Source organism: Barbus barbus, assembly GCF_936440315.1.
Source record: "Barbus barbus genome assembly, chromosome: 3".
In the NCBI taxonomy this organism is placed as follows: domain Eukaryota; kingdom Metazoa; phylum Chordata; class Actinopteri; order Cypriniformes; family Cyprinidae; genus Barbus; species Barbus barbus.
The window spans coordinates 27,413,629-27,430,165 of NC_136731.1; positions in this window are offsets into that span (position 1 = coordinate 27,413,629).

Genomic DNA, 16,537 nt, shown 5'->3' on the forward strand with positions numbered 1-16,537 from the left:
ACTATACAAAACGTCTTCAAGCAGTGAGGATGATTTTGTTGTCCTCTCTCTTTTTAAAAAAAGAAAAAGAAAAAGGAAATATTGGGTCCATCCAATCCTTAGATTGCGCAGAGATGAAGGAGAGTTCCACCTCCTTATCAAAGAGCTGCGGGATTATCCCGAGAGATTCAAAGTTTATTTCAGGATGTCAGTACCTCAGTTTGATACTTTGCTAGCGATACTGAATCCACATATTAAAAAGAAGACCACCAATTTCCGTGAACCAATTTATCCTGAACAGAGACTGTCTGAGGTATGGATACACCCACAGACACACACACACACACACACACACACACACACACCCCGAACTGCGGCATCGGAAAGGTGCGCGCCAGGCATAAAAAAATAGGCAACAGCAGTTCTTTATATTCTGTATCTTTGTATTCCGCAATTTGTTTGTCATAAAGTGCTCTGTGCTGCAAGACAAAGGCTGTATCCGAAATCGCCCCCTATACCCTCAAATAGTGCACTATTTGAGGGAACGGCCATTTTAAGTGGTGTTCGAAACCTTAGTGGATGTTCTCGAGTGCACTCATTCAATCCCACAATGCACCGCAAAAACGAGTGTACAACCGATGTACACTCAACGGCTAGAGAATCCCCAGAATGCACTGTGAGAGTCGCGCGCCGAGTCAATTCCCGCGTCTCGCCAGAAGATGGCGCCCGCAGCTGAATCATCCATCCATTGATTTTAGAAGCGCTGGTCCACGGCGTAATACAGTGGAATACAACAAAGGTACAAAATTAATTGTAAATTGACTATTAGGGTTTATACATAATTTCCGTGACAGAGTTCAAGATAAATCCTTCAATCTTACTACTGGAGCTGCCCGTTTCAAATTATTATTTAACAGGAAGCAAATATGCAAAAGCGGCAGTCCTTCCGGTGCACTTAGTGTCCGAATTCACTCACTCGTTTTCATTCACTCCTTCAAGTGAACTATATGAGTGGACTAATGTAGGGAATAGTGAATGAGGGTATAGGGGGCGATTTCGGATACAGCCAAAGTGTATTAATTTGTCTGACACTATTTTGGATTTTGGCTTTCGCTTGTACGGTGGCTCTGAATGGTCAAAACACCTTCTCAAAGCATCTCAAAATGCTTTATACGGATGCGAAAAACGCAAAAAATCGAACCCGATCCGATTTTTTTTGACGGACGACTATTTCGGAGGCAGTGTGCAAACGTGATTGACAACGTGAGGTCGTATTTATTTTTCAACGTGCGAAAATTTCGGACGAAAAATTCGGACTCAGTGTGCAATGGCCTTTACTGTGCGTGGCTGCTTCACTAAAAAGCTTCTTATATCACTTCCACACTTTCTTTTGGACATTTTGTTGATGTTTTAACATTTATGCTATAGGTAGCAACATTTACCGTTAACTAGCCTTTACATGTGGGGTGGGGGAGGAAAAAATAGAGCTTTTATAAAAACGTCATAAAAAAAAGATTCGTCAAAACAATTTAATTTATTTAATTATTTAATTAATAAAGGTAGTTTTAACTATTTCAAACACAAATGAACTCTCATTCATGTTTTACACACGGTTTTGCGTAGTTCAGGATTGGTTAAATTATTTGATTGGATGAGGAAACATTTTGTGGGCTTGTCTTGACTCTTGACGTAATGTTGATTCTTCGTTCAGCGCGTGCATTGATCACACCTACTTTTAGCAAGTTGTCCTTTTAGCAAGTTGTTCCACATTGTGAATGTTACGTTTTGCTTATTTGGATGTTTATAGACATATTTGTGAATGTGATGCATGTGTGGAAATTAAGTGCATTTCCAACTCTGAACTCAGTCCCCAAGTAAATTCGGTTATTAAATAAACAAATAGCAAAACGTTTTGTGCGGTGTCCCCACCACTTTTCAAAGCAAAGTTACGCCACTGCTTACATGGGGTACGTGAAGTATAAATTATCCGTCTCCGTGGAAAACCCTGCTCAAATAAACTCCTGGAACAGACGAGGCTGAAGGATTCGCTTGTTCTTCCGTTGCTGCAGGTGGGCGGGTCGTGTCTTTTTACTTCTGGTATAAACTTTTAAAATTAGTTTTGTAAAATCAATTTATGGTGAAGTCCAATTAAATTAATTTTATTATAGAAAATATTAAGTTACGAAAATATTCACACTTTTTACTTATTGATAACTCAAAAAATCAAAGAAACAAAAATAAATTAATTTATTGGAATAAATATAGTTTTTAAAATGAAGTCATATGGACAATAGCACTGAACCACTTTTTACAGTGTGGCTTTCTACAGTCCAGCTGTGAATGACATCCAGCTTGTGCTGCATGGAGACTTTAGAGTCAGACCTAACCTTTGGTAGTATGCAGAACAGAAACATTAGAGATAATAAAATGGCGTTTAATGACTCAGAGGTTAGATCGGAGTATATATATCACTAAAGCCTCATGGAGTTTTATGGTTATACACCAGTTACAAGCAGAACTCCTCAAACTTTAAGTAGCTCAAACTGTATGCTGCAGGTTTGATTTGAAAGTACTAGAAAAAGAATGTCAGGTTCGACTCTGGATTGCTCTAATCTCAAGATCAGGGAATCTTCAGTTGAGAGACTCAAACGCACCTAAATTAATTCTGCCTGCAGCTCTGGCGCTTTCATATTCGACTGAGCTGCAGTGTGTTCCATACAGTATGGAAATTCTTGCAACCTCACTCTTTAATCTAAGCTCCTGTGTCAGCAACATGTTAGGTGCGTGCCACTTTGGTCAATTTGAATGCTGTGGGTTTTAATCATCGCTCTGACGTATCAAACGCGTACGCTTGAGGGGCAGTCCACTCTTGCGTCAGTTACATGTCAAAAGAGCCTGGAGAATTCATTATGGAAGATTAAGGAATTTATTTGAGAGCTTAGTTTTATACGCCTGTTAACGGTTGTAAAAGTGGAGACTAGTGTCTGCAGGGGTTCAGCCACACTGAGTGACATGGAAATACAAGTGGTCGTGTGTGACGGTTCCCGTTATTGACTCTTCGGGCACTGACGGTTCAATCTCTGACTCATGTTAATCGGCAGTTTATTGAGTGCACCTGCCGGTGTGGTTTAGACGCCCTTTAAAAGAGAGTACCATCAGAGATATGGAAGTTCGGTTTTGGACTTGGATTTTGGGTTGTGTTTGGTTAATTGATTTATGTTGTTTGAGCATATTGACATTGCTACAACAGCACATTACATTAACATTCAGACACCCTCCTTTACATACTGATGATGCTGATGTTTTCAGAAATATTGATATTTTTGTTGTGTTTCGTTTTATTATAATGTTTTATTTTGAGTTTAATAAAGCCTTTCTTTATGGAGCTTTATGTTTTCGTGCGTCCCTCCTTTTTTGTTGCTACCCTTTGAGCCAGGGGTCGTAACACGTGCTAAATTTATAATAGCTTTTTTGGCCCCTGAAGTTATCGTCTAACGTCTCTTTTATTCTTTCTATAAGGTTCATTGCTGTTAACTCACGTCCTTCTGGTTTCCTGGAACACCTCAAATTCTCTTAAAGCTCAGAGTTCAGGCACTCCAGTGCACTGTAATAATGTGCTGTCTAACATTTTGACAGACTTGAATTCAGAGATGGATAGCAAAACTTTTGGCAAAACGTTTACTTGCGTTTCTGAGGTTGTGCACCATTAAGGATTCGTACCCTCTACATTTGTCGATTTTGAATTGAATGTGTATTTAGGCAGCATTTGTTATTCAAATTTGAATTTAAAGTAGAATTAAAATTCTAAATAAATTTCAAATGAATTAATTTAACTTTTGTTGAATATGAATTGCCCATAAACGTGTTATTAAATGCACTGCATAAGTGGTACTTCCAGGAACAGAAATGACCATTTATATTTCATTATATTTAATCAATGATTTTCATTTTATGGAGCATGGTAGAAGAACACTTCATTTCCCAGAATAAATCATCTCAGCAATGCCCATTTAAGCCTCGGGATTTAAACACTAAAATTGAAAACCTGAGGTCTGAATTGAAGAGTAGGTTACTACACATAATGCACTGAAGAACATTAAGGAACCTGAAATGTTTTGTCCGAACAAATGCTGAACTCAGTGCTGTTACTCTTTGTAGGAAAGTGGGTTGAAAATATTAATATTAGTATTAATTAATAACTGTTTAAAAGTTTGGGGTTGATTAAAATTTATCAGTGTTTTTGAAAAGTCTCTTATGCTCAGCAAGACTAATCAACTGTAATATTGATTGCAATATAATATGATTACAGTTTACAAATTAACCTGATACTTCAGAAATTATTCTAATTATGCTGCTTTTGTGCTCAGTTAAGAAACATTTCTTCTTATTATTGTGGAAAACAGTTGCTCTGCTTAATACTTTTGTGGAAACCACATTTTTAAGGATCCTTAGATGAAGTGAAAGTTGAAAAGAACAGCATTTATTTATTTTTTTGTAACATTGTAAATGCCGTTATTCTTTTTATCCATTTAATTAATCCTTTCTCAATGAAAAATATTATTTTTTTACAAACCAAAATATGGTTTTACATATGTTGTGATAATTACTCATTTTTGCTAACTTACATTCCAGAGCTGATATTTAGGATTGCTTACCAGTACCAAAAAAAAAAAAAAAAATTAAAACATTAATTAAAAAATTAATGGACTTTGAAAGAATGATTATTAGAGCAGGATTACCTCAACTGTTTTAAATACTAATCCAAAATAAGATGAATTTCCAATACTCTCAAAACAGTATTGGAAATAATTATCTTAAACATGCAGTAAATTATAATTAATTTTACACAAATTACTTTTCTTGGCACACTACATCAATTTCCAACTCAAGGCTCATGCTGGCCAAAAGGTAACACAGAAAACTAAAGCAAAGCCATATTCTCAAGTGCACATCATGTTGTCAAATGTCATTGTATTGATTTCTGCTGTAATACAGCACAGGAAATGTAATTTACTAAATTGTTCAATCAAACCTTTTCTGTCCATAAATGTGAAAACCCAGCGCAAAAAAACAAGGGAGTACACAGGAGAAACAAGAAGGTGGCTGTGTAACACTGAGAATAGATGGAGGAAAGAACAAAGAAGAGAGCAGAGAAGAGTCTCAATTGAGATGAGAGTCACTTTGACCATTTTATGAATCATGGTTGGACAGAGGGTTCAGCACAATGTCAACAGATACTGTAACTTCAAATAAATAAATAAAAAAGGCGAAGAGAGGGCAATGTCATTGGTCATTGGTCATTCAATGTCAAGAAAGACCAAACATCAGTATCTGATGTTATCTGATGTGCAAACCTATTGACAAAGTAATTATTTTTGAAGCAATAGCAGAGGACTGCAGAGATCCTGTAGCCTATATGGGTGTCAAGATTCAACATTCACACCATTTTATGTTCATGCATCTGAAAAACGTGTGATGTAGAGATTTCATAAATATGTATAGTCACAGAAACAAGTTTGTGTTTTTTTTAAAGGGATAGTTCACCCCAAAACGAAAATTCTGACATTAATTACTCACCCTCGTTGTTCCAAACCTGCAAGACCTTTGTTCATCTTCAGAACACAAATTAAGATATTTTTGATCAAATCTGAGAGCTCTCTGACCCTCCATAGACAGCAACGCAACTGCAATGTTAACGCCTTAAAGGATGTCATGGAAGGCTACATATTGCACACTGCAAAAACAAATATCAACTTAAAGTGTTAGTTCACCCAAAAATGAAAATTCTGTCATTAATTATTCACCGTCATGTCGTTCCAAACCCGTAAGACCTTTGTTCATCTTTGGAAAACAAATTAAGATATTTTTGATGAAATCTGAGAGCTCTCAGACCCTCCATAGACAGCAACAGAACAGAAATTTTCCAAGCACATCGGTAAAACAGTCAAAAACGCATGAGCATTCTTTTATATAGGTTTTTATGAATGATCTAAGCTGTTTGGCTGTACTACAGAAATATTAAGTGCTAACAACAGCGATTTCAGTTAGAATCAATTAGCAAATATGTTTTTTTTTTATTAACTTATGACTAGTTAGTTAAGATTAAGTTCCTATCAAACGCTTGGTGGCGGCATCTCCGAGTACTTCGAACAGAACAGAGCTAATATGTGCGGCTCACGAATTAAGTCTGGGGAACAAATTCTTAATTTGTGGCCATGATCTAGTCTTACCTATGCTATAGTACGTTAAATGAAGCCAGACATTAATGCACTTTTCACATTACACGAAGCAGACATACTTTAACAATGGGCAGTTTTAGGGTGATGTTGATAATAATGATCCACTGTTTGAGATTTAGCTGTTTTATATAATGTATATTTATATGTAGCCATATTCTTTATTTTAGGATCGGTGGATTAGCAAAAACGTCTTAGGTTACGTATGTAACCCCAGTTCCTCGAAGGAACGAGACGCTGTGTCAGGAGATGCAGAAGAGGTCCACGCCTCTGACCTTTGTCAGATTTTATGGCCTGGACATGCGAGCCACTCCAGGTTCTTCCATTCTCTTGCCCTAGCTGTGCTCCGTATGGATACACACAGGGCAGGGATTTGGAAGTCTGGTGCCGTGGATATCAAGTTCCCCAAAGCGTCTCCTGACGCAGCTCGAGTTCCTGAAGAGGAATGTCTTAGGTTACGTATGTAACCCCAGTTCCTCGAAGGAACGAGATGCTGCGCCGCGAGGCCACACTTCCGGCATCCCTGCCAGCGTTTGTTTCATTCTAGAAGCTGACGCCGGTTGCACCGCATGTGCTTTTATACCAGCTGGTCATTACGTCACCTCGCCCGTGACGTCCCTCCCATCCGTTGGACAGATTTCATTGGTATTCAGAGCCGGTTACGCTGTAGGCGTTCCCCAAAGCATCTCCTGACGCAGCTCGAGTTCCTGAAGAGGAACTTAGATATGATGATAATTCACTGTAGTTCAGTAAGACATAGGACAAACCCGCAAATGGTTTTATTTTAAAGAACAACTGCGGTGACAAATAAGACAATAATACCAAATAGTCCATCAGCGTGAACTGGGGTTTTATGTGTGGATAATGGGAATAAAAACCTTGCTGAAACAATATTTTTTTATTTATTTGTTGTTGCATATAGGCCTATTTTAAATGTTTACTAAAACAGCTGTTATTAAATTTGACCAACAGCAAATATTATTATTAATGAGCTCTAGTGCGTATTTAAGCAATAAATGTTCATATATTTTCTCTGCAATATTTTTATTTATACCTTTATATATATGCACAAATTAAATTACTGGTTTTGTGGCTCAATCCTTTTAAAATAACCAGGAATCACTGTACTAGATTAGGCCTTTACTGATTTTAGATTTTTAGTAGGCTAGTTATTCTAGTCTTTAATAAATAAACAAATATTAATCACAAAGAAGGTCTCTTTTACTCATTAAAAGTACTCACGTACCTATTGCATTTACAGCTATGAGTGATTTAATATTCGATGCAGGTCTATATGGCTACAATGATTGAGTGTTAATAACAGTGACTCTATGCCATCACATCAAAACCCTTTTTCAATTTTTTTATTTTAACAGAGTTGTAGTCTCTATGTAACCAACAGATAACAATCCAATATTACTGATGTCAGTATCTCCTTTAAATAAATGTTTTTCCTAAAAAAGAATTCAGTGCTTAATTAGTGTGACAATGCAGTTAAATGAAACTTCTAAGTTAAGAGTCTGTTAATTGTTTTGAGAACACTGACCTTAGGTTGGAGAAATAAAATTGATTAAGGAAAAACTATAAAATTTGTGTGTCTTTAGCTCATTATATCATACAGTCAGCAAATTAAAATTTGGATATAAATGTTTATTTTGGTAAAATATACATTATACAATATACAAAATACTTATTTTGGTTTGTTTAAAAACTAATGTGGTGAACATTTTAGTGGTGCTGTATAACAAAAAATGACAACGTTAATTATTTTGACAATATTGATTATAATTTAGTTCTAATTATTTGAGAAAAAATGTATTCTCTCAATAAGGGGATAAACATGCATACTTATTTAAACTGATTACTGCACAAATTATGTTCCTCTGTTGTGTGATATAGTGAACTGCTTTGAATTGCTTTGAATTCACACTCAGAAATTAGAAAGTGAGGATTATTAAAGAGATAGTCCACCTCAAAAACAGAAAATTCTGTCATCATTTACTCACCTTCGTGTTGTTCCAAACCTGTATGACTTTCTGCCATCTGCTGAAGACAAAAGAAGATAATTTGAAGAATGTTGATAACCAAACAGATTCGGTACCCACTGACTTCCATTGTAATTTGTTGTACAATGGAAGTCAATGGGAACCAAAACTCATTAATTACCAGCATTCGTCAAGGTACTTTCTTCACCATGAAATGGCACGTAGCTCATCCTTAATGGTAACCCAAATTCCTAATGTGTATATTTTTAATTAATTAACACAGTGCTCCGGGTAACACATTCTGCATGAATAAATGCCCTTTGAATTAACATAGTAAATGTCCTTGTTGCAATCAGATTAGACCCCAAAATTGGGAGTTTTTGAAGTCTGATTAAGCTATGCAATGTAATTTGTAAACCTTATAGCAGTATTTACATGCATTTATGCACTCAGAGAAACAGGCTATTGTTGTTCCAGCAAATTTGAGAGTGACCCAATAAAACATAGCTTGTCTCTCATGTTGGGATGATTGTAATAACTGCAAGCAGAGTAAAAGGCTGTTTTCCCTCCACTAATTCCCTTCTTTAGTGTTTTGATCACATTTGATACAACTCCCATGGCTATAGAAGCTAAGATATATTTGTATTTAATCAAGCAATTCCCTGCCAGTTGCTGCGCTGTTTCTCACAGGTGACAATTTGCACACTTCGATATTAAATGAATCTGTTCCAAGAGCGTTCCGGGGGGATGGTGCACTGTCAGGTTAATTTACTTTTTTAGGACAGCTGGTGGCTTGTATGTAAATATCAGTCAATTAAAGGAGAGAAATTATACGCAGAGACCAGGGGCGTAGATTACGCGGGGGACGTATGTCCCCCATTTTTATAAAAAATAAATTCGTCCCCTGCACTTTTTCATTGGACAGTTGTGTTCTCGATATGTTGAGGTTTTAATGGAGCAGTGTATATAAATGCAGAATAATTTAAAATTCAAAGAGACAAGATAATTTATACATGACGTTTACGTTTCCATGGCAATCAGTCACTCAGTTTGTGACGTCACGACATGCCCAGGCTCGCGCCCGCGGTGCCGCGCTGTATCCATCATTCATAGGAGGTCGAGGTGAGTTCAAAGCGGCAAGATACTCTTCACTCCTTTTTTACTACGAAGAAGTCAAGCAGCGTAAGTTGGCATGTGGTATCCGAATAGTGTTGCACAATGTTAAGTGACTCTGCCTATTGCTCTTGTTGAATAATTAGCAAATTTTTATCTTCATTATGTGGAGAAATAAAAAGCTGCCTGGACAAACATGCACTTATTTATTTTCAGTGTATTTTTCCGTAACTCTTTTGTAACGTCTTTTATTTTAACACGTATGTATGTTATCAGAACCCTTCAAATAAGAATAAAGATAATGTTGAACTGAGATTTTACAGCGTTTGCAGCATTGTGACACTCTGCCAAATCTACATGATGTATTTCAATCAAGTATAGCACTGATCTGATACAGGATCGATCTTCATTTAGGGCTGCTCTGTCATTATTGCACTAATTTGACTTTTATGTGTTGTCAAGAATGAACAAGAAACAGTCAGCCTAGGTTTGTTAGAGCAGAATCAGGACGACACACAGTGACAGGTGAGAAGAGTGGCTTTTAACACCTGGCTGTTTTTACATTGTATAACGTCTATAATACACAAGTGTTTGTAGGATTATATATGGACCAATCATAAAAAACACATAATTAGTCAAATATAGAAAAAAAAATAAATAACATTAGTATGATGAACAACTTCTCAGCTATCATTTTTAACTACAGTAGGTAATTATTAGCTTGCATATTGGTTGTTTATTAGTACTTAAGCACATATTAATTCTGTATTCTGCATGATCATATTCTGCATCCCATAATCCTAAACTTAACAACTACAACGACTACCTTACAAGCTATTAATAAGCAGTAAATGAAGAGTTTATTGAGGCAAAAGTCATAGTTAATAGTGAATATGTGTTCCCCATAAGTGTTAAAAAAATTATTTAGTATACAAATGATTGGTTATTGTCCAGCAGTGCACTTAATGTGTTATTTTCTTCTGTATGTCACTATTCCCTGTATGTAGATGTTTCAAACACTACTTTATTTGCTGTAGACGGAGGCAGAATTGAATTCAGAGTTGAGAGTGAATGAGGCAGAGAGTTTCAGTGAGGCTTCAGAGGTAAAGATTATTTACAGCATTGTCTATGATAAGATATTTCTTTTAACATAGACTAATCAGACTAATGTATAATAGAACAGAACAGAATAAAGAAGTATGTGAATGTGCAAGTATCCATTACTGTGTGCCATGTACTCTACATACAACACACACAAAATACAATCTGAAATATGTAAACAATAGTTGCCTTATAAGGACATCTTTGTAACTTATACTCAAAAAGGTGCACATTAGTACCCTAGAGTACCGATATGTACAACTATGAAACTTTTTGGGGTAAATAAGGTACAAAGATGTCCTTTTAAGGGTACTGTCCCAGTGACAAGCTGTTGTATTTCTTTCTTTCTTTTTCTTTTTTCTATCTTTCTTTCCTTCTATTTTATAATCATATATAATAATATAATCATAAAGCATATTAAGCAAAAAGGTATGATTAAAAATAAAACCTGTCAATTAGACAAGGGTTAACTGAAAACAAAAAACAAAAAAAAAAACAGGTATAACACTAGACATTCCGTCCCCCCCCACTTTTGAAATGATGGCTACGCCCCTGGCAGAGACTATGTATACTTCCTAAAATTTAGTTATGAGAATACGAGATCAGCTTTTTAATCTAATGGCTTCTGGCAAAGAACGCATAGAAACCCAGCGGAAATGAAGTTAACTTGCTGAAAACTTGATTTGTGATATACAAGTAAAGATATGCTTAAAAACATTTGATGGAGTGCCGGCTTAGATATTTTCAGCGACTGTGCAATGCTCTGTGTGGAGTTTAAAGCTGCAGAGGCTGACAACGAACCCCTCCGATATGAACAGATACTTGCACCTTCCAGTGCTGATTGAACACAAATCTGTTTTTTTGTGGGTCTGGAGGAAGGAGATTAGAATGTTTTCTCAGAGAGTTTTCTTCTCACAGGTCAGTCATGAAGGCCTATTGAATGAGAAAATGAATCAAACAGAGATTATTCTGACAGGATTTGGAATGACTGAATGACAAGTTTCAAATGGCTGAGGAAGCTTTCGGGACACATTTAAGCAATATCTCACGGGCAAGAGCCCCGTTATACTGAATATCAGCACGGGTTAACTGCAGGTAGTTACAGCTGTGTTGATATTAAGTGCACAACGGTATACAACGGTACATACACTAGAGTTTGGGGGCAGTATGATTTTTTTGAAATACGTTTATTCAACAAGACTGCATTAATCAAAAGTGACAGTAAAGACAAAACATTTCCATTTCAAATAAATGCTGTTCTTTTGAACATTTCTTATGATGGTTTCCACAAAAATATTGAGCAACACAAATGTTTTTTGAGCAGCAAATCAGCATATTAGAATGATATAAGAAGGATCACGTGACACTGAAAACTGCAGTAATGACTGCTGAAAATCCAGCTTTACCTTCACAGGAATAATTTGCATTTTGTTTTTAAATATACAGATAGACGACAGTTTATAATAATATTTTACAATAATTACCTTTATTACTGTATTTTTGTATTAAATAAATGCAGCCTTGGTGAGCAAAAGAGTCTATTAAAAAGTCTTTTGGATCCTAAAACCCGATCCCAAACTAATGAGTACAAGTAGCATAACAAGGAGCAATTAGGCTACAGTGTGTACAATATGGACATCATTTTTCAATTTATATTTATCTATTTTTGAGTTATATTCCCTCTAATTGCATTAGAAATTATATTAATACTGCTTAAGTGCTAATGATGTTTAAGCCTGGTTAAAATCCTCTGTTTGCAGTAAATGTTGGCTTAAGCACATTTTGACACATAGCATGTAACTGTGAGCTTGCCGTTTACTCAGAAGTGTTTGATTTGATGCTTGAAGCCTGAAGGAAATTAATTAAGATGTTTCACTGCATTTATCTATATCTGGATATCCCAACAGGCATTCATAGAACTATGGACAGCCATATTAGACTTCAGATTCACCAATTTCAAAAGGTTGCCGCTGTGTGCACCACTTTTGTATTGATGTTTAAAGATGGTGGCATGCAAGGTGAGATCTTTGTATTTTATCCATTTCTTGTGTGAACAAGAACTAAGTGCTTTCTTCGCAGGGGTTCCACTCTGCCACTCGGTCACTCTAACCCTTTGCTTTGATATATCCCCTCTCTCTGTAGATAAGTTTTCAAATTTGATGTTTTGGGTGTATGATAGAGTTCACTGTGACTTAAAATAATAGTAAAATAATAGGCAAAAATAATAGACAAAGACTATTATTCTTCAATAAACAGGTGGTTCGCCTGTTTATTATTATTTTATTATAATAAACTCAGTATTATTATATTATATTATTTCAAATTTTTCGTAATAATCACTTCTGGACACATAAAAAATGACATGATATTTATAATCCACAATGTATTTCCTGTATAATTTGTTTCCTTTATTTCACAACGCTCTGCCATTATTAATAATATAATATAATATAATAATTTCAGTTAGAGCGGTCATACATTTTCTGTCAATCTCATGAGTACCTCTAGAGTAGTATTGCATCCTTCTTATCTTCAAAGAGTCTTTAGTTTTATTACATTTATAAAAGAAAGATACAGCTTTACGCTTCTCTCCAAAAACAGTCGAGCTCCTGGAGGTGTGCCGTGGGCGGAGCTAAAGAGTCACAAGCACACAAAGCTTTTGCATTGTGATCGTCTGCAATCTGTGACATCGACATAAATAAAACAAACTTAATTTACTCAAATTAACTATGGCTAACAAATTAGCGAATGATGCACATTGATGGGTGGGCTCTTGCTCTTGCTCTGGTTGATGTGTGCACGCGTTTCCTGGAAAACTTCCGGGAGAAGTGCCCAAAAAAGAAATTCCACCCTTTAAGACGTAATGTATAGGGCCATATTTGAAAACAAACAAACAAACAAACAAAAAAAAACCCTTCCCAAACCTTGAAAGAGTGTTCCTGACAAAGAGATACGCTGTCATACATCCAACTTATTTTTTGAGACTTTGGTCATGTTTTGCAAGAGAATCCAAGTCTTTAACAGTGTAAATAGGTCAGAATGCATGAAATAGCATTAGACATCCCCTTTCACGCTGGCCCCTAAGCAACAGATAAAATCTAAACAAACTGTGTTCGATACATATGTTGTTTAGATCGTCTCTTCCTGTCTAAATGTGCGGCCATAAATCTGGCCAGGCGACACTAGTAATGAGTGGCTTTGAAAACTCAAAGCTATAAGGCCTTCTTCTGCCAGAAAGAATGGGTAGTGGAGCATGATCCTGAATATTCATTGCTTTACAGATATTAGGTTGCTTGGGTTATGTTCTGATAGGTTTCTGCCCGTGAAGAGCCTCTAAATTGCAAAGTGGTTTTTCTGATGAAGCTCCTGGCTACCAAGATTGCAAATGTGCAGCAGGAATTAAGGCTTATTCCTACAGCTGTACATGTTCAAAATAATCAAATATGTGTCTAGATCTAATCTCCTTCAGAACAGATAGCAAAGACTCAATCACAATTCAGTGGCTTTAACATGTGCAAAAACCTAAAATTAATTTAATGTGAAACAATCCATCAATCCTTTTTATGTGAGAAACAGCTGTGGCTTCTAACATTTGGACAGATCAAAACTACTCCAAAATGTTTTTATTTTTTTTTGCTATACTATTTGTTTTCTTTATTCCACAATGCTCTTTTATTATTATTATTATTGCACAGTCAATTTCAGGGACAAAGAAGGAGTTGAAAACAAAAGTAAATGCAACATACTCAATGGAAAAAAACAACTAATCATCAAGAAAAAGGAGAGAAATGACAATATAATACAAATAATTTATATTCTTTAGCAAAACTCTTAAAATCAGTGGGAAAGGATTGGTTGGTAAGAATATCTCAAACAAAATCTAAACCTACACGAATAATCTAATCGGTTCACAGGAATGTTGTTCTAAGACCAACAAGCATGTTGATCCAGTAACATGTCCTACTTCGGTAAATCACATTAACCCTGATAGCACTAAGGACCAGGGGTTAGCTCAGCGGTTCCCAATCCCAGTCCTCGCTCAATGTATTGATTTAAGCACCATTAAATATACCCCCGGTTTCACAGACAAGGTTTAAGCCTATAGTCCTAGACTAAAATGCAAGTCTGAGCTGTTTCAACTGAAATAAACTTGCACTGACTTCTAAGCATGTTTATAAAAATTACTTAAATGTCCTATTTGAACTATTGCCTAATCCTGGTTTAGCCTAAACCCTGTCTAAACCTGGCAACAAAGCTTAATTATAATTAATTTCAAGATCATTACACTTATGCCATATCAACACAATATATGTTTCTCAATCTTGGCCAGTTGTAGCATCAGCCATAATTACTACTGGATATTAGACGAGCTTCAGTTTAAGATGCTCAGTAGATGCTTCCTTTTAATATGTTGGCTGTTTGACAGTTCATGAAATTTGGGATCCTCCACAGTGGACCAATACTCATATGCTTTAATTAACCTGTGCAGGGAGAGGTGTGGATTTGTGCATGGGATCAGCAAACACAGTCTCTAGGTGGACAACAGTTAAATTAGAAGTTAGAAAGTAGGACACAATAGCAGGAGACTGACAGATGGTACACAAAGTAATTCTGGGATGTCTTTATTTAACCTGTAACTTGTCAAACAAGAGGAAACCATCCAGACTCTTGGTAAAGACAAGAACAAAATGTTTTTAGTAACCAAACGATCAAAATTTGCCTACATTTATCTGTTATTTGCAAAGATTATACACCACATTGTGAAATTTAATTTATAGGAGATCAGATTTAGTTTCATTGTTTTTGTTTCAATATCTGTAACTGTTTTTTTACGTGCTCTGTTTCTCAAACTTTGATATAATATTCTCATATCTTCTGTAGATTTTACAAATCTAAAGCAACACTTTATTTTAAGGTATCCATAATACAGAGTAATTACCTAATTAATTATTTAGTAGTAGCTATTGTACTTACATGAAACAAAATGAACTTACCATGTAACTAAGTTATGGAACAGCCTGTAATTACAGTTTGTAATGTAATAGACAGCTACTGTTACACATGCTGCATGTAGCAGACCGAGTTTGTTACACAGTGTGTTGCAGACTTTATACAACGTAATTATAATGTATAATATTATATAAATGTAAGTACACAGACATAAGCTACTTAAAATAAAGTGTATCAAAATTGTACTGAAGTGAACTTCGTGTTCACTTAAACTATACACCTTATCCAGCTGCACCTTAGTTTGATTTAACCACTAGTGCACAGCTTAAATACATGTAATACCTTTATAATTACATTAAAATTATTAAAAAAGTGTATCAAGATTGTACTTAAGTGTACAAGTAGCTGTGTAACAGACTCGGTCTGTTACAGATGTGTTTCAGAAGCTGCCTATTACATCTACATAATTACAAACTGTAAGTACAGGCTGTTCCATAACTTAGTTACATGGTAAGTACATTTTATTTCATGTAAGTACAACGGCAAGTACTTAATTAGGTAATTACTTTGTATTTGTCAGTCCTGTGTCTTGTTTCCCCCCTCCTCTCATGTCCATATTTGGCCTTCCTGTCCCTGTCCTCGTTCCCTGTCCTCATGAGTTAATTTGTTCCCAGCCCTGCGTTTAATTACCCCGCACCTGTTTCTGTTCTTCCTCGTTGATTTCCCTGTGTTCTTAAGCCCTGTGTCTCCCTGTCTCCCATGTCCTGTATTGTTCGTCTTTCCCCAAGCTCCTCGTTCTGTGCTTTGGAATTAAATAAACCTGGCTTTTTGGATATCTCCGTGTCTCCTCGCTCCTTGCACCCGGTACAGCGTGACAGTAATACAGGACCAACAACAATAAGCGGCGTCCAACCTTTTTTGTTTTTGTTTTTTGAAAAAGTGTTTTTTTTGTTCCAGTTTTGCTCCACATGGACGCCGCCTCCCGCTTCGCCACCCTGATCCGCGAGGCTGAACCTTTTTTGAGTTCGCGGAGAAGTTCTGCAAGATCGCCGCGGCGACGGCATTAGATGATACAACTCTGAACAAGCTGTTCTGGCTTGGGGCAAACTACCACCGTCCCGTGGACCTCCCAGACACCACCGGCCTGAGTTGGAGAGAGGGAGTCTACCGGTG